The sequence below is a fragment of the Dryobates pubescens genome, chromosome 5 (assembly GCF_014839835.1).
Source record: "Dryobates pubescens isolate bDryPub1 chromosome 5, bDryPub1.pri, whole genome shotgun sequence".
NCBI lineage: Eukaryota > Metazoa > Chordata > Aves > Piciformes > Picidae > Dryobates > Dryobates pubescens.
The window spans coordinates 41,924,120-41,942,737 of NC_071616.1; positions in this window are offsets into that span (position 1 = coordinate 41,924,120).

Below are 18,618 nucleotides of genomic sequence, written 5' to 3' on the forward strand. Positions count from 1 at the left end.
CTGTGAGGGGTTGGAACCTGTTTTGAGTAAGACCTGTGTAACAACTCTGTTCCACAAAAGTCAGGTATAACTTCCCTCTGATATATTTTTTTTTTCTGTCCTTATGGTGCTGTTTCAGAGTTAAACAGAAGATAAAATAAAAAGGGGAAATATTCCACATGGTGGAATAAAGCTAATACAAATGCAAGTCTGCTGACCCTGGTCCTCAGCTGCTACAAAGAAATGGAGCTATGCCCTCACACATTCCTGAATCAGACAGAACTTGCATTCAATTGCTTTAGTGCTTAAAAAAACCCCAACCAACTAGACAACTAACAACCCAACCAATCAAAGCATTACAGTAAAATGGTGAACATTACAGTAAAATGGTGAACATTTTACTGTTTTTAAATTCGTTCTTAGTCTTTGCAGCTCTGACCAAAATCTGATTTAGTTACTGGGAAATGTTCACCAACAGTAGAGCACGGTGGAGCTGAAAGCCATTGAGACACTTAAGTGATACTAACAGTGACACTAGCAGTGACACACAATCAGGCAGATTTCACTGTAATCCAGACATTTACCAACAACCATAGCAAGCTCAGTCTTCCTCTACTGACTTTTACTCAGTTGTCACATGTACTGTGGCTTTAGAGTGGCTTAGATTTTGTATGATGACTTTAATCACAGCAGGCAAGCCAGTTTATTATAAGTGACAGCACTGAAAAAGACATACCTTTTCATAGCTGCTTGAAATAGGAATGACAAGACACAGCCAGTGTCTTAGTGGGACAATGAAATGTCTACATGCCCCAAAGTTTGCTCTTAGGACAAAAATTACATGTGAGAAAAAATAAAATCCTTCGATGCCATCAAGTTGTCTGAAGAGTTGACCTCTCAGATAATTCAGGTACACTGAGATATGAGTAGCTTCCAGAAAGAAGTGATGCATTCTTGTGTTTCCAAGGTTTTACAACTGTAATTTCTTCTCAGTACCAAAAAAGAGACCACCAAAAAAAACCCCAAACCATAAGAAAATAAAAACCCCAATCAACCAAAAAAACCAACAAAAAAGCCCCAGTCAAGCCACTGGGATGCTTATTCTTCTACAAGTGGATGGAAATCACTAGAACAGGGCAATAAATTGTAGTTGAATTATTGCTTACTAAATTATTTTTTTTATATTGTACCTTGCATTTAACTTCTATCCTCTAAGAACAGAGCACTGAGGAGTTCCCTCTTCTTTTTTCCTACCTTTTGTCCGTACTCAATATTCCTTGCTCCTTCAGGCTTTTTAGCAATAGATGGACCCCTGAAAGTTAATTCTAACCCACAGAAGAGCAACAGATACATCACCTCTGCATTATTAATTGACAAAGTAAAAAAAAGATATTCAAAACTTAGTCATCAGATTTTACCCATGACACATCTAGGATGTACCTAAGTGATGCAATGTCCTGGAAAGGGAAGGCAAGGCAAAGAAAGGCAAGGCAAAGCAAGGATATTGCTTCACAAATTGAAGGCCTGAATCTCTGCTTTTTGATCTTAAGAATGTGTCAATACTTAGTATTATAATGACCTTCCAGTCTATCAGTTAAGGGTTGAAACAGTTTAGCAAAGATGCTGAGTTGCTGGAACACGTCCAGAGGAGGGCAACAAAGCTGGGGAGGGGTTTGGAGCACAAGCCCTATGAGGGCAGGCTGAGGGAGCTGGGGTTGCTTAGCCTGGAGAAGAGGAGGCTCAGGAGAGACCTTCTTGCTCTCTACAACTACCTGAAGGGAGGTTGTAGCCAGGTAGGGCTTGGTCTCTTCTCCCAGGCAACCAGAACAAGAACAGTCTCAAGCTGCATCAGGGGAGGTATAGGCTGGGTGTTATGAAGAATTTCATCACAGAAAGAGTGATTGGCCATTGGAATGGGCTGCCCAGGGAGGTGGTGGAGTCAGCAATCCTGGAAGTGTTTAAGAAGAGACTGGATGAGGCACTTGGTACCATGGTTTAGTTGATTAGATGGTGTTGGGTGATAGGTTGGACTTGATGATCTCGAAGGTCTTTTCCAACCTGGTTTATTCTATTCTATTCTATTCTATTCTATTCTATTCTATTCTATTCTATTCTATTCTATTCTATTCTATTCTATTCTAAATAATGTTAGACTCAGGGCAGTTGGTCAACAAAAAAAGGATGTCCCTTTCTAGAAAAGTTGGAAGGCCATAGCATTAAAGGATTATTTAAACATCTTCTATGCATTTTCTTTACATTTGAAACACCTTGCATGAAGGTGTATTATACAGGAGGTTATGATCTTATGATCTGATTCTTATGTACTAGTTTATGATATTCCCATTACTGCAGAGGTTTAATAGACACTGGAGAAATCCACACCATACATAACAAGCAAGCAACTTCATCACTCTTCTATTGGCACAATTGGTTTTTACCCCTTCATCCTAGGAACTAAAAGTGAAGTAAGCTAATAAAACTCATTACAGACAGAATTTTGGTAACTACAGTCATTAGCATATCTGAAGTTTGTTCTGTGTATTAGCACACCAATGCTAGGCTGAGGTGTAGCAAAGAGCACCTGTCAAAACAAAAGAGCTTCACGCCTCACAAGTTTAAGCCCCAGGTAAGAAACTCGGCCTTGTGGATAGGCTGAAAAGAAGGCACTGCAACCTGAAACGAAAAAGACTTGTAAGAGAGAAAATGAGATCCCTCTGGGTGCCAGTAGGCTTCTGTTTGCCATGATTAAATCCTCTTTGTTTCATTACATACATCAGTGCAAAAACAAACACTCAGATCAAGATAAGGAGCTTGCAACACATCTTTCTCACTGTTTCCCTCCACATCACAATTGGCACCTTTTTCCTAAGACAAGCTTAAAAGAACTGGCTTTACTCAAGTAAAATTGATGAGACCTCTGAGCAGGTGTACAAGAAAGCTTTTGGCTTTGAAAAAAATAAATGTGAAGCACTTATGTAAATGACCTGATCAAATGATAAGCTTGCTGGCTTCCTTGGCTCTCCAATTAATTTTCTCTCTTGATGTGGATATATAGAATTGCATGATGCCTAGACTATGTCTTAAAGTCTTAACACCAATGAAAAGTCCATGAAATTATGCTTTTTGTGATAAAAAGAAACCATTGTGATAGCACATAAGCCTCAAAAAGATTAGAAGACCATTGCAATTCTCAAGTTTGGGCTAAATATTTCTTTCAGCAATCATTTGAACTGTTACTGTTAATACAATATAGAATTTCTGTGCCTCCACACACACACACAAAAATGATACTGGCAGCATAGTGGCTACATAAAGCTAGTAGGAGCTGGACTCAGATAGACATACATTTTAATTATGTCATTGAACCAGTGACTTCATTCAGAGACATTTATTACCCCCTACTGTATTGTAAAGTAATTACAAATGACTCTGCAACTTCTTCACAAACACTGGCTTCTCCCTGTAGTAAAGTCCATTAAGGGAGTGACCAGATCGAGTAATGTCACAATCTGCACAGAACTAATAAACTACTCCTTGCATTTTGTTTTTACTGAAGTGGCAGGAGTTTGCAGTGCTGCTGTTAGGTGGCAATGTGCTTCTTGTAGTGCTGAGGAGCAAAGGTGAATGACAAAAATGTGTGCTTCTTTAGGAGACGTTGATTGTGAAAGAATAGAGACTTAACAAGCAATTTGTGCCCGGGGCAATTGCCTTTGTGTTTCATAAAGTTAAAGGAGGTTACAAAGCTTCCTCCTCCCTACCCTGTTTATTTTCTACTTACCTTTAGTTAGTAGAAATACATACAGGACAAACATCGCTGCCGAATTAGTATAGAACTAATTGCAGTAACAGTTTGTGTTATTGAAGTTAAACTGATACTCAGCTTAGGTATCCTCGATGAGGTGAGATAAGGGTTCACTCAAGTGCAGATACACAATACAGTTGTAAAAAAGAGAAGCTAAGCTAGTCTGATAATTACACTTTTTTGTTGATGACTTCCTCGCAATGAAAGAATAGGATTCCACAACTGAAGTATGCCTTACTGTGTTTATTTACACACACAGACCCACCCACACCCACACCTGGGTGTAAACAGTTCTTGCTTTTTGACTTTGGAACCCTTGCTGTAAGCACTCTGCCCTCACCTGTTGTGGCTATTGTTACTATTTGCTAAAAACCTTAAGGAGCAGAGATTAATTTGATTTAGGTCTTGCTGTGTAGTCCTTAGCCAGCCGTTGTACAAACCTTACCAACAGCAGAAGAAGAAGATGTTGCAGGACTAAAACAAAACAAGCAACAAAAAAAAAGAAAGAAAGAACAGAAAGGGAAGATAAAAAGCTAATTGAGAATTAATAAGCAGATTAAGGTGCGCAAACTTTCTGTCTTTGATTACCTTAAATTTTTAAGTCTGGTTTAGTACAGATCTTTTAAATTTTTTATCTATTTTTTTTTTAACCAAGCTTTTCTCATGCCCCAAGCACAGTATATCAGTCTTAAACTTCTTAAAACCACCTATAGATATGGTTTTTAAAGTGAAATAACACAGAGGACAAGGTTGTAGTGATCTTCCCAGTGCTACTTCTGACAAGAGAACTTCACTGTCAGTGAAAGACTGCAGTACTGTTGAACCCATTCAGATAGGGCGCTTTCTTTTCCCTGTTATGTTTTGCAAGCTACCAAGGGACTGTGGATTCAACAGTATGCGGCACCAAACATTTGTAATTTCATTCCCCAAGAATCTCTGGACTTACCCAGTCTTAGACAGTTCTAAATTTACCCCTGCAGAGACCTGGGTAGCATAAAATCACCTACAACCAGGTCATCTAACTCTATCACTGCTGTGTTGAGATACAAAGACAAGAATACTGGAGTGAAGAAATTGAAACATAATTGCCTGGGTTTTTTTTGGTTTTTTCTTCATTATTAGAGTGCTGTTTTGTGTGGTCTTTTTCAATTTGGGGGGAAAGAATGGTTAAGACTAATCTCACACACATCTTTTGTTCTGCTGTTGCAATATTCTCTCACGCTCAGAACTCACACTCAGTTGTATTGTCTACCATACCACTTACGGAGGCCATAAGCCATTTGTAATGTTTTCTGCTAGGGAAATTGCTTTTAATACAGTAGCCAACACCAAACAACTCCAATGAAGGCCTGATGCATTATTTTGTCCCCACAGGACCACCCAGCAGTCCATTGGATGCATTTCTTTTGCATGATCCTGAATGGCCAAGGAAGCTATGTGGTTCATATTACAATTCCTGTATGTTTTGCTGTACCTGCTGAAGGGATAATCTATTTACAGGAGTGAGCACTTTTTATATTCCCCATATGTTTCCTCCTGAAAGGAGGTTATAGTGAGATAGGTGTTGGTCTTTTCACCATAGTAACAAGTGATAGGATGAGAGGGAATGACCTTCGGTTGCAGGGAAGGTTTAGATTAGATATTGGAATACATTTCTCTGCTGAAAGTGTTATCAAACATTGGAGCAGGCTCCTCAGGGAGGTGGAGGTGTTTAAAAGACTCATAGATGCGGTGCCAAGGGACATGGTTTATCACCAGACTTGGTAGAGCTAGATAATTGCTGGACTTGATGATCTTAAAGGGCTTTTCCAGCCAAAACAATTCTAGGATTCTATGGTTCTATGATTGGTATTATCTTGTCCTAGAGAAAAGGAGTTTATGGAAAACACAGCATGAGAAAGAAAAATACTGAAACATGGTCTAAAAAAATTACAAGAATGCCAGTCATTTTAAAGTAAAAAGAGAAATGCACCTCAATATTTACATTTCTAACAAGAAAAAGTTTTGTTTGGGGTTTGGTGGGGTTTTCTTTCTGAGAGGAAAGATGCAGAAAAGGGCACTGTATTAGCTAAATATTGTACCTTGCAACATCAGTCATTTCCTACTCAATAATACTGAAAGGGTCTAATTTATAAGTTTTTCTATTTCCCTGTTATGCTGGTTTGTAAGTTCTGACATTGCTACTGGTATGTTAATGAGAAGCTAGTGTTCCATTAAGAGTAAACCATATGCTCTACCGCATACTGTGAAAGAGAAAGCATATAATGTGACTGTTGCCTTAGTAACACATTAATTCATTTTGTCAGTGTTGGCACAGATCATTTCATTTATAAGAAAACAAGTATAATAGTTTACCACATCTATAATATTTACAGTGTTTCTGTTACAAAACAGTGACAAAATGAGTTTAAAAAATAGAATTGGGATGGTATTATTAAAATATGGAATTTGTGGCACAGCACACAAAAAAAAGCAAACCGGTTCCCCTACAAATTAAAACTAAGATTGGGGTAAAATTTCTTTTCACATTGTGACACCAATCCCTTTGCTTTTTTTTGTTGGGTTGTTTTTTTTTTTTTGCCTTTTTTTCCCTTTTTTTTTGCATATTAGTATTCCACTAATAATTATGTGTAAAACTGTAGTCCATGGAAAACTCACAGGGATATTAGCAGTTTTTAATGAATACTAAACAAAATATTTCATACAACAGTTTTGTTAAGTTACAACCATTACAACCTAGTCGTATGGTAGAGTGTTACTCATAACAAAGCTAAACATTGATCTCTTCTTATCTGTTCTTCCAGATGTTGCTTAGTATTTTAACAGGGCTAAAACACTGGAATTAAAATCCTCTGCTCTTTCAGTCATCATACCTCATTAATTGAAGAAGCAGGTACATATCAGGGTAGATATGTGTATAAAATGCACTGTGTGCCTTAGAAATGGCTCTTGCACGAAGTAAAATGATGCAAAGACTTTGGAAGGAAAACCCAAAAAAGTAGAGAAGGAGGAAACATAATTCCTCCCCTTTTAGTTTGCACCTGTAGAATGGTCCCAGCTCCGCTTGTTCTTAGGGCTGTGTACACCTGTAAATGTATGTTTCGAACAACAAATACTTTGCAGCTGCAGTGCACACCAATCACTTCACACTAAAATAAACAGCATTACACTGTCAGGAAATGGTATGATGATTTTTTTTTCCTTGTGCAACTATTCTCTTTTGCACACATCTCAAGCGAGTACTTAATAAGCTGTCAGCCGTGTTTACAGCTCTTTAGTTATTCAAACTAATGCATGTATCCTGTAAGGTTCACTACAATCCAGTTTCTTATAACAGTATGGGGAGGGGGGCAATTTATTCTCAAAAATAAAGAAGAAATCTTTCTGTGCTGATACCATACTTAACAAATCTGTAATGCTGTGAGGTTTGGGGTTTGGTGGTGGGTTTTTTGTTTGGTTTTGGTTTGCTTTGTGTTTTGTTTTGGGCTTTTTTTTTTAAGAGGATTTAGTTAATTACAGTTATGAAATTTCCTAACATGATTCAGGAATCATTTCCATTAAATCCTATTAAGACTTGTGAACAACTTCTGTAAAGGAAATTTAAAAGATAAAATTATGTTCAGATCATGCACAATAAGTTTCCTCTGGAAGAGAATCACAACCTCAGAAAATAACACTGAAGCATTTTATCTAGGTTTTTTTAATGATTTCATTTTTATTTATTGAAGAATTAAAATAAATCTGGAAAGTCTGAAAAAAAAGGAGGGGAAAAAAGAGCTCTCTTTTAACTGCAGGCACTATCCATTAATATGTGTTTGTCACCTATAAAACCAAATTCCACTTCTAGACTAAGATCTTAATATCTTTTTGCTTAATATTGTGCAATTGTAAAAGTAATGAATACAATTACTCCTATTGCATGGTTCTCAAGTAATGTAGGTAATACATTCAAAAACCTCTCATTATAGCTAATAAACCAGCTATAAATAGGAATAGCTAACAAGGTACCTAAAATACCTTGTTAGGTGCAATATTACAAGCCCAGTTCTGCGTTGTTAGTAGTTTTAAGAATGTATAGATTTCTTCTAACATCCAACATTCAGCTAACTCCAATTCCAAGATGTTTTGGTAGAGGAAATGGAAGTTTCTGTCTTCCTAGCTTCTAAAATGAAATTCCACGCTGGCAGCTGGGTGTCATACTGACAGAAGAGCACATGGCAACATGAAACCCTTGGTATTTTAATAGTGAAGAGCTTGTGAACCTGAGGGTTGCCGAACTTCTATCGGAGCTGCGTAGCTACATGGGACCTAGAGACTGTGAGGGGCCTCAAATTTTCTTCCCCAGTGTAATCAGTCATATCACATCACCAGTTTAACTGACAGATGCATGGTCTCTCCATGTACAAACAGAAAGGATGAAATAATTAAAAATCATTTAAAAGAGCGTAGTGGTGACTTACAGGATAAACAAGGAATTATTTGCCCGGTGCAATCAATTACTTCCTGATATCATTAGGAATCTTAACTTCTGAAAAACTTCCAGTCTAGCAATTCTGTCAGCCAAAATGGAAATGAAAATAAAAATTCATCCATTCTCGAATTTCCCCTGGTTTTATTTTGAGCTGAATAACATTTTTCATTATCAAACATAATGCTGTGTCTTCTCCCTCGATGCCTGTTCCTGCTTCACGACTGTGACAGAGAAGTCAGGTGATAAGGTAAAATTTGACACAAATAATGCAATACTAAACAACTAATATAAGCTTTATGTGGAAAAGTCATTTTGTTCAGACAGAGAGAGACAGATGTTAAATTAAATCATATGAATTAAAGTTTTCTAGCTACACCATTTCACTACTAATGAAGGTTTTAGTACTGGCTGCTGTTTTATAGAAAATCATAGTTATGGCACTATTCATCACAGTTATTACTGTGATCCACTTTGTACAAGCCAAAGCTACTAAACTGATTTTCTTCAATGTTTCTGAACATAAAGACTGCTTTTCATAGAATCATAGAATTGTTAGGGTTGGAAGGGAACTCAAGGATCATCTAGTTCCAACCCCCCTCACACTAGATCAGGTTGCTCAGAGCTACATCCAGCCTGGCCTTAAAAACCTCCAGGGATGGGACTAAAACCTCCAGGGATGGGGCTGGATTTCTTTTCAGAAGTGACTACTGAAGTTTAGAACATGAGCCAGTACCAACACATTGTTTAGGAAACCTCTTGTCCAGAAATGTGCTTTTTTTTTTGAGCATGCAAAGAAGGATTGGTGTTGCTATATCAAATCAAGCTCTCATCTGAGCCTAGACCTGGGGTAAACTTTGTCCTAATATCCTCAAGGGCATGGATATAAAAAGTCTCCTGCATTTCTGCCGGACACCTCACATTTTTAAGAGTCCCTTAAAGGGCAGTTAAGGACAGTTTTAATGTCCTACTGCTCTGAAGGCAGCAGCTGGCTGAGTGAGTAGATAGAACACAGCCATCCATTGAGCTGCTGATGCTAAAACTAGCCAGTACATCTCCAATAAAAAATAATGTGCACTTCTGAAGACCTGTGTCAAGAGAATTTTCACTTCTCAGTTAGTCAGCAGCAAGCAGAATCTTGACCAGGTATGGAAAACTGTGCACATTGAGACTGATGCCAAAAGTTTGCACACAGGTACATGTTTAAGTGGTCTTCTCTCCACAGTGATAGGATGCCTTTAAAATGCATTCACTACTGAGCAATGCACCCACTTGCTTAAGATTACATGTCCTTTGCAAATCAACATTCTGGATCAGACACACTTTATGTGTGTGTAAAAGACAGGGCTTCATTGTTTCTGGTGGGAGAAGATGAACAAAGAAGAACCAAGGTTTGTATCAGATTTGTATCAGGAAACAAGCTGCACCTCATTCTTCTCTAGACATTGACCTGAGTACTGGCAGATGCAAACTGATAGCTGAGATTCAGACAAATTATGTAATATCTTCAAAAGTAAGGTACAAGCTATTATACTACCCAAATACTTTTTTCTTGTTGGATGTCTATCAAGCCAGTGGTAAAACACAGGTGACTTGCTTCAGTTTTGACCTTACTATATATAATATGCCACTTCACTTATGAAACACAGTATGAAGTGGTGATTTGCTGTCTTGACACTGCTCTGGCATGTTTGGGCCAGACAACAGCACCAGTTATAGAAGCCACTGTCCCTTAAAGGCAACTCACTTATTTTCAGTCTGCTTCTAACTGGTTTTGCTCAGTTCTTATTTACAAGATGAATACACCTTATAAGAAAACAAACAAACAGATAAAAAAACCAAACCCCAACAGCAGGAGCAATACATGTTTATAAATATCTGAGGGCTGGGGGTCAAGAGGGAGGGGACAGGCTCTGCTCAGTTGCACCCTGTGATAGGACAAGCGGTAATGGATATGAACTAGACCACAGGAGGTTCCACCTCTTCACTGTGAGGGTCATGGAGCACGGGAACAGGCTGCCCAGAGAGGTTGTAGAATCTTCTCTGGAGATTTTCAAGACCTATCTGGACATGTTTCTGTGTGATTTGCACTAGATTCTATGGTCCTGCTCTGGCAGGAGGAGGGTTGGACTCAATGATCTTTTGGAGGTCCCTTCCAACCCCTAACATCCTGTGATCCTGTGAACAATAAGAAGACACACACAAAAAAAAAACACCCCAAGAAAAACCCAAACCCAATTAGAAAAGGAAAATAATTGGTTAAAAAGGGATAAAAAATCTTAAGTTCAATGTCTAATGTTAGGGTGTTTAAAAGTTATTGTCCTCTAGACAGTGGCAAAATGTTTAGCCTGTGACAAGTCTTGCAATATGGCCATGATAGAGTGTAAACACAGTACAGCTAGTTGTATCTGGCACAGAAGCACTCTAACTTGCTTCTGACAGCCAGCTAACCAGAACCTTATTCAGATTTAGGGGGTGGTGATGATGAGTCTTTGGCAGTTGTAGAAATAGTAGCCTAACAACTTGTAATACATATAATTACTCTCCATATTCCCTGGTCAGCATATCTTCTGATATGTAAATTAGATGGAGCAAGCAGATGTATAACCTAGGAAGCATTCCAGATTCATCTTGATAAAAGTATGGTATTCATACTGGGCAGGGTTCCTTCGTCTATAACAATGCCACCAACATCACCAAAAATACATGTAATGTGAAAATAAAGCTATTGATCATTTCTAGGCTTTACAGTCCACATGGAACATTTTCACTCCACCTGCCATATCTAATAAGCAGTATTATTTATCACCTTTAGCATCACACTAAGGTAGGTATCTGATAAAAACATAGGAAGAGATGATAGAAACTGCAAACATAAATAAACTGACAGAACTTGAGGATTTGGCTATAAAATGAGCAACCAGGGAAACATTATGATGATGATGTGGAAAAACTTATGCCTCCAGAAGCTACTTGCATTTACTTACTTGAATGTGTCCATTGCTTTCACTTGAACATGCCCAGAGAAGGGCAACAAGGCTGGTGAGAGGTCTCGAGCACAAACCCTATGAGGAGAGGCTGAGTGAGCTGGGGTTATTTAGCCTGGAGAAGAGGAGGCTCGGGGGAGACCTTATTGCTCTCTACAACTACCTGAAAGGAGCTTGTAGACAGGTGGGGGTTGGTCTCTTCTCCTAGGCAACCAGCACCAGAACAAGAAGACACACTCTCAAACCAAGCAAAGGAAGTTTAGGCTCGAGGTGAGGAGAAAGTTCTTCACAGAAAGTGATTGGCCATCAGAATGTGCTGCCCAGGGAGGTGGTGGAGTCACTGTCCCTGGAGGTGTTCAAAAAAGGATTGGATGTGGCACTTGAAGCCCTGGTTTAGCTGTCATGAGGTGTTAGATATTAGGTAATAGGTTGGACTCGATGGTCTCTGAGGTCTTTTCCAACCTGGCTGATTCTATGATTCTATGATTCAGAGATCTCTTTAAGTACGTACCTGTTACGATTGTCTCCCCCATAAACAGAGAATCTGCTCCAACATCTCAAAGCCCTGACACCAGATAACACAGAAAGTAAAATACCATGAAAATAATTGAAAAAATTATTTAATAAAATAAAAGGATCAGTCTGAGGTTCAGTCCTGTCATGGGGTACCTAAACAACCAATCTATTTATTTTTTCCCCCTTTCCTATAAATACTAAGACTTATGGAGCCCTTCTGGTATCAGAAACTAGTGGAAGTCAGCAGGCACCAAACTCTGTTGCTGTTTGTAACAGGTTTTGTTTGTTCAGGGGTTTTGTTGGGGTTTTGTTTTGAGGGGTGGTGGTGTTGAAACCTAGGGTCTTCTTTTGTGCTCTCTCCTGACAGTGCTTACATTTGCTGAAGCAAACCACTCGCCTGGACATAGTTCATTTTATGCACGCTTTGAGTATCTTCAATCTGCTCTCAGTTTAAGCAAGCTCATGATTTGGCATATTGTCACACAGTCCTGACCAAACTTTTTTCTTAGGTTGTTGACACAGCTAGGATGTTTTTATTAAGACATGATTTTCACTGCACAGCAATGCATTTGAGCTAATGTTGCAAATCAAATCAGTACTCAATGTGACTGTTGCAGCTATTCCCTAGGTATATTCTCAGAGAATTGTAAATTATGAGCATTTTTTTTTGTTAATTCTGAAAGGAATACATGTATTAATTTCTTTTCTTGCTTTTGGTCAGATTCCTCAAATAGAATTGAACTACAAGGAGTGATCTCCCTCCCTCCCCCCCTTGTTTATATATTTATTCTATCACAGTAGCTTGTTATTGTAATGAGTTTAAGACTACTAAATTCAAAACAGAAATTTTGGATCAAACCAACTGTTACAAAATCATTCCCTGAACTCATTGCTGGAACACTTCTGGATGCATTTCAGGCTGTCTTGCTTTAGTCTCAGTACATTTAAAGCCTTTTATGTTGGTTTAAATTACGTCTTTTATGCTCTTGGGAAAAAAACAATCAGTGAGGAGAGTTACCTGATTTTTCTTACTTTATGTTAGGATATGCAGTGCTTGGTTATAATGTTTCACTCTGAGGGTGACAGAGCACTGGAACAGGCTGCCCAGGGGGGTTGTGGAGTCTCCCTGTCTGGAAATATTCAAAACCCACCTGGGTGTATTCCTGTGTATAGGTGATCCTGCTCTTGCAGGGGGGTTGGACTGGATGATCTTTCTAGGACCCTTCCAGCCCCTAACATTCTGTGATTCTGTGTAATGTGAAGATGAACTATATCTGTGTATTTGCTAGCCTGATACATTCTATTGGATGTCCCAGTGACTTGTGGGAACTGAGACAGTAAATTCCATTTTTTTTCTTAGTAGGGCATCAGGTTCATTTCAGTGGGTGATGACATCTTTTGCTACTGGCATGTTTCCTAGCTCTTAGATTCATAGTTTTCCTAATTACTGACTATTCTGAGCCATTGCTTCCACTCTGTGCATCTTCAGACCTTGTAAAATGGGAGAGCTTTTCTTGACCTTCTCTCAGAAATATTTCTAGAAGACTTGAACTAGATGTCAACCAGAGGAACCATTCTGAGGGGAATTGCCCATCATCTGAGCAAATCAAATGGCATGCAGTGCATATTCATAAGCTGGGGAGTTTTCCATTGATTCCACAGGCTTTTCAAAGGAAAATTTCAGGTTTTTATTTATAACAGATTGATAAAATCCAGGATATGAAGTCTCAACTCTGCTGTATGAGCAAGCTATAAATTAGCTATTCACTGTGCACAGGTGATGGAATGGTAGCAAATCCGGTATTATTGACACAGCCTAAACAACCATGATTTATGATAGATATTGCTTTGGGTTTGGTGGGGGTTTTTTTGTTTGGTTGCTTGTTGGTTTCGTTTTTGTTTTTATTAGAGACAGACTAGGCTCTAATCTGTGCAAATAGTTTTGTAGTTGACTTGAAATTTTAAGGAAACCTGTTTCAGTTCTGTTTCCCAGTCTATCCTTTATATAAGGCTTTTTATAGTTAAACATTACTTCTGTGCTGCTTTTATGGACAGCTTTCCTGATTTCTAAATACTCAGTATTGCTTTCTTTTTGGTCTCTTGGCCACTTCTCTATTTTTTAAGTTGTCCTATAAATAAATCAAAGTTACCTGTCACATATGTCTCGTAAGAGAAATCTAAGCCCATGGGAACTAGAAGTTCAACCAGGTTACTATTGCCATTGCTTTCCTTAAAACCTCAGGATTGAGAAACGAACCAGAATGTAAAGAAAGCCTACTAAACACAGGAGTTTGATCTCTGACATTGCTGTTTGCTCATTTTCTGCTGTGATTTCAGCACTGGTTGGCTGAACTACTGTACTGGGTATTGAAAAAAAGTACTGTCAAAGAGAAAACTGCTTGCATTTTTGGAGATAGTCACCAGAGGGCATTTATGGACTAACTCAAAATATATTTCTGCATTCACCGTAGGAATGCTGAGAACTATCCTGAATTTTGTTAGGTTGATATGAAAGCCAAACCACCACTTCATCAAAACAAAAAAAAAAGGGGGGGGGGGGGTGTTTGTAAAGTTTTGATTGAAAATGATATTTTATTTACAAAGAGGGAAGAGAGATGGCCAATACAATTTTTAACTACTCCAGAATAAGTTATCTATGTCAGCTAGCATGAATTTTCACAGCACTTTGGGAAGTAATGAGAAAAGAAAAAAATTTGAAAATATGGGGGAAGGGATTAAACATTTTCTTTCTTTCCACATTTTACACATGTACAAAATATTGTTGGAGGAAGAAGCTAGTTCTTTTTAGGATGCTGCAGCTGAATAGGTTATTTGATTTCATTAAGCTGGTTTAATGTTTTGTGCCAATTGATCCTACAAACCAGCTGACTTTCGATGAGCATAATAATGAATATCCTAACAGAATAACTGAGACTTTGAAGTAATGGTTGGGCAGCAAGTAGTAAAAGCTGATCTGGTATTTCAAATGCAGAGTGAAGTCCACAATATAAATTTACTTACATAGTTATACAATCAAAATTAACCTTTTTTTTTGTTATTATTGAGTGTTGTGAATGTCTGAAATTCTACATTTCATGTATGGCTCTATTGCAGGATGCACTAACATCTTTGTCAGTGTCTTCTTTTTCAAGAGGAATGTCTTTTTGACCCAAACCAGAGATCCTGCCAGCATGAACTGCATAAAATGCAGCTGAAGTGCTGCAATGCATTAGAAAGGAATCCTTCTGAAGTAAATCCTAGCTTTGACAGTAATAACCATATCATGGGGTAGCTTGATTATAAACTAGACAATTATGCATTTTAGTTTTAGTAGAGGGTTTAAATGGAAATCAAAAACAAATTGAGAAATATGAACAAAATTAAGAGGAAAAAAAACCCCATAGAGATCAGTTCATGTACAAATGTTTTTGCACTCATCTGTGTCCAAAGTTAGTAGGGCTCAGTGAATATGATTTTAAAAACCACCAATTTTAAATGTCATATTGGTATTCTATCTTTAACACTCAAGTTTTATTCCGCAGAGATCACAGGCATTGGTAAATAGCAAATTAAAGTTGAAACCTTGTTCAAAGGGTTACCCTATATTTAGTAACAAACAAATCATGCTTTTTTAAAAGTAATATAGGTATATTCTTTTCCACTGTTTTTTTTTTTTTCCTTTGCAAAAAGGTTATCCTCTGTTTATTGCAAAGCAGAATTTTCCTATGCTACTTGCATGCCAAGGCTTTCAGATTGTATTTTGGTGGAGTTCAAAATGTTTCTGTACTTTCCATTTGCTTCGCACTTCTGTGCTGCAATCATACAATAGCAGTCCAGTGAACGGACCTGAGGTTTTCAGCCTCCTCTTTCATTCCTTGTGACTGAATACAGGTATTCCTTCAAATGCTCTACACTGGCAAGAATTATTTTAACCAATATAGTGTTAATTAGATGTTTCCAACTGAACAGAACCCACGAAACTACTAAAATCATATGCATAAAATTTTCTTCTAAATACAGCTGCAGCCTTCAGTTGTACGTCTCTGAGATGTTTAGAGTTAAGACATTTCATGCCTTGAAGTTCAGGAGAATCCTCCTGTTTAAGCATTGCATGCAATATGTTTCAGAATAAGGGTTTACCACAGGCAGTGGCTTGCTTTTCTGTTTAACCCTGAAAGTTCAGGTGTGTTCAGCTGGCGGAGGAAAGGAAAGGAAAGGTGAGTGGCTACCTGGAGGCCAGATCATCCAGTGTTGTATTTAAACTAGAAGCCTGAATTACACAATAAAATGACACCTCCTTTATTTCATAAAACAACCTAATTCACTGACTGTTAAAATGGCATTAGTGGTAGCAGAAAAGAGAGACAGTTTCTGAAGTCTTTTCTTGATAACCATACATTTCATTGACAGAGACTTTGAACTGTATTGAATATACTCGTATTTAAAGTATCCTTCCAGTGGCTGGGGGTCTAATACTACAACCATATTCAACATATAAATACATTAAATTTTAAAAGGTATTATGGAATTTATCTTTCTTTGGCCACATAATCTTTCAGAACTGTGAATTATACAGTAGTCTCTTGTCTCAATGCTATGTGGCATCTCATGGAAATATACATCATACATTCTAAGTGTTTCATGGTAACTAGCTTAGGAATATAATTTATATTTATATATATAAAAATGTATATATATTTTAGATATATTATATATTTATATATTCATCATATATGTATGCCTATGCAGCTAAGTATTGCCTTTCTCTCCATGACAATTGATTTTTTCTTTTTTCTTCTTCACTGTGTAAATCCAAGAGGCCAAAGATTCACAGACTGAAGAAACAGCCATTAAAATAGTTTTACTCTGAATTTTTGTTAACATTTCTGATGCTTTTATAAATGCCCTAACAGTGATGAAGTTATCATAGCCCCAGAATGCTTGTGTCACAGGGATGTAGTCACACTTTTAAAGGACTTTGAATGCATACAGTCTTGAGGTATATCACTTCATAAGGAAAATTCTGGTATCAACAATGTTAGAAGAGAACTTGGTGAAAAATTTTGTTTCTCTATGATATAAAAATCTTTTTATTATTTTTTTTTCTACTTCAATATTTTCCCTATGTGTTTGTTTATATCCACTGTTTCTGCTCTGCTGTCTTCCTTTCCCCTCACAACTGTCAGTGATGAGAAGTTGTGGAGAGAAACAACACTAGTGGGATTGCTCAAAAAGATGCAGGCTACACAATTTAGGAAGGAAAGGCCAAGTTTGGCTTGAAAGAGCAATGTTAATAGGATCAGAAAGACAGAATTTAGCACTCTGGAACAGTGAAAAAGGCAAAATCAGAATGATAAGGAAGATGGTGGAAAAAAAGGGGATGCAGAGGTAGAAAAACAACAGACCAAGGCATTCTAGGTTAGGAGGACACGAGAAAGTGCAGACTTGCTTCAAGCCACTTCAAGACCTCAGTACCAGGAAAGATTATGGAGCAGGTCATCCTGAGTGCAATCACACAACACTTAGAGGATGGCCAAGGGATCAGGCCCAGCCAGCATGGGTTTAGGAAGGGCAGGTCCTGCCTGACCAACCTGATCTCCTTCTATGATCAGGTGACCCGCCTGGTGGATGTGGGGAGGCCTGTGGATGTAGTCTACCTGGACCTCAGCAAGGCCTTTGACACCGTTCCCCATAGCAAGCTCCTGGCCAAGCTGTCAGCCCATGGCTTGGATGGGACCACACTGCGATGGGTTAGGAACTGGCTGGAGGGCCGAGCCCAGAGAGTGGTAGTGAATGGTGCCACATCCAGCTGGCAGCCAGTCACCAGTGGTGTGCCCCAGGGATCAGTGCTGGGCCCCATGCTCTTTAACATCTTTATTGATGATCTGGACGAGGGCATCGAGTCCATCATCAGTAAATTTGCTGACGACACCAAGCTGGGCGCAGGAGTTGATCTGCTGGAGGGTAGAGAGGCTCTGCAGAGGGACCTTGACAGGCTGGGCAGTTGGGCAGAGTCCAACGGCATGAGATTTAACACATCCAAGTGCCGGGTTCTGCACATCGGCCACAGCAACCCCATGCAGAGCTACAGGCTAGGGTCAGAGTGGCTGGAGAGCAGTCAGGCTGAGAGGGACCTGGGGGTGCTGGTCGACGGTAGACTGAACATGAGCCTGCAGTGTGCCCAGGCAGCTAAGAGGGCCAATGGCATCCTGGCCTGCATCAGGAACAGTGTGGCCAGCAGGAGCAGGGAGGTCATTCTGCCCCTGTACACTGCACTGGTTAGGCCGCACCTCGAGTACTGTGTCCAGTTCTGGGCCCCTCAGTTTAGGAAGGATGTTGACTTGCTGGAACGAGTCCAGAGAAGAGCAACAAAGTTGGTGAGGGGTTTGGAACATAAGCCCTACGAGGAGAGGCTGAGGGAGCTGGGGTTGCTTAGCCTGGAGAAGAGGAGACTCAGGGGTGACCTTATTACTCTCTACAACTACCTGAAGGGAGGTTGTAGACAGACAGATGTTGGTCTCTTCTCCCAGGCAAGCAGTACCAGAACAAGAGGACACAGTCTCAGGCTGCGCCAGGGGAGGTTCAGGCTGGATGTTAGAAAAAAGTTCTATACAGAAAGAGTGATTGCACATTGGAATGGGCTGCCTGGGGAGGTGGTGGAGTCGCCATCACTGGAGGTTTTTAGGAGAAGACTTGACAGGGTGCTTGGTGCTGTGGGTTAGTTGCTTGGGCGGTGTTGGATTGGTGATGGGTTGGACGCGATGATCTTGAAGGTCTCTTCCAACCTGGTTTATTCTATGTATTCTATGTATTCTATTCTATTCCTAACAAAGCAACCATCATACTCATTTTCATGTAGAAATGTA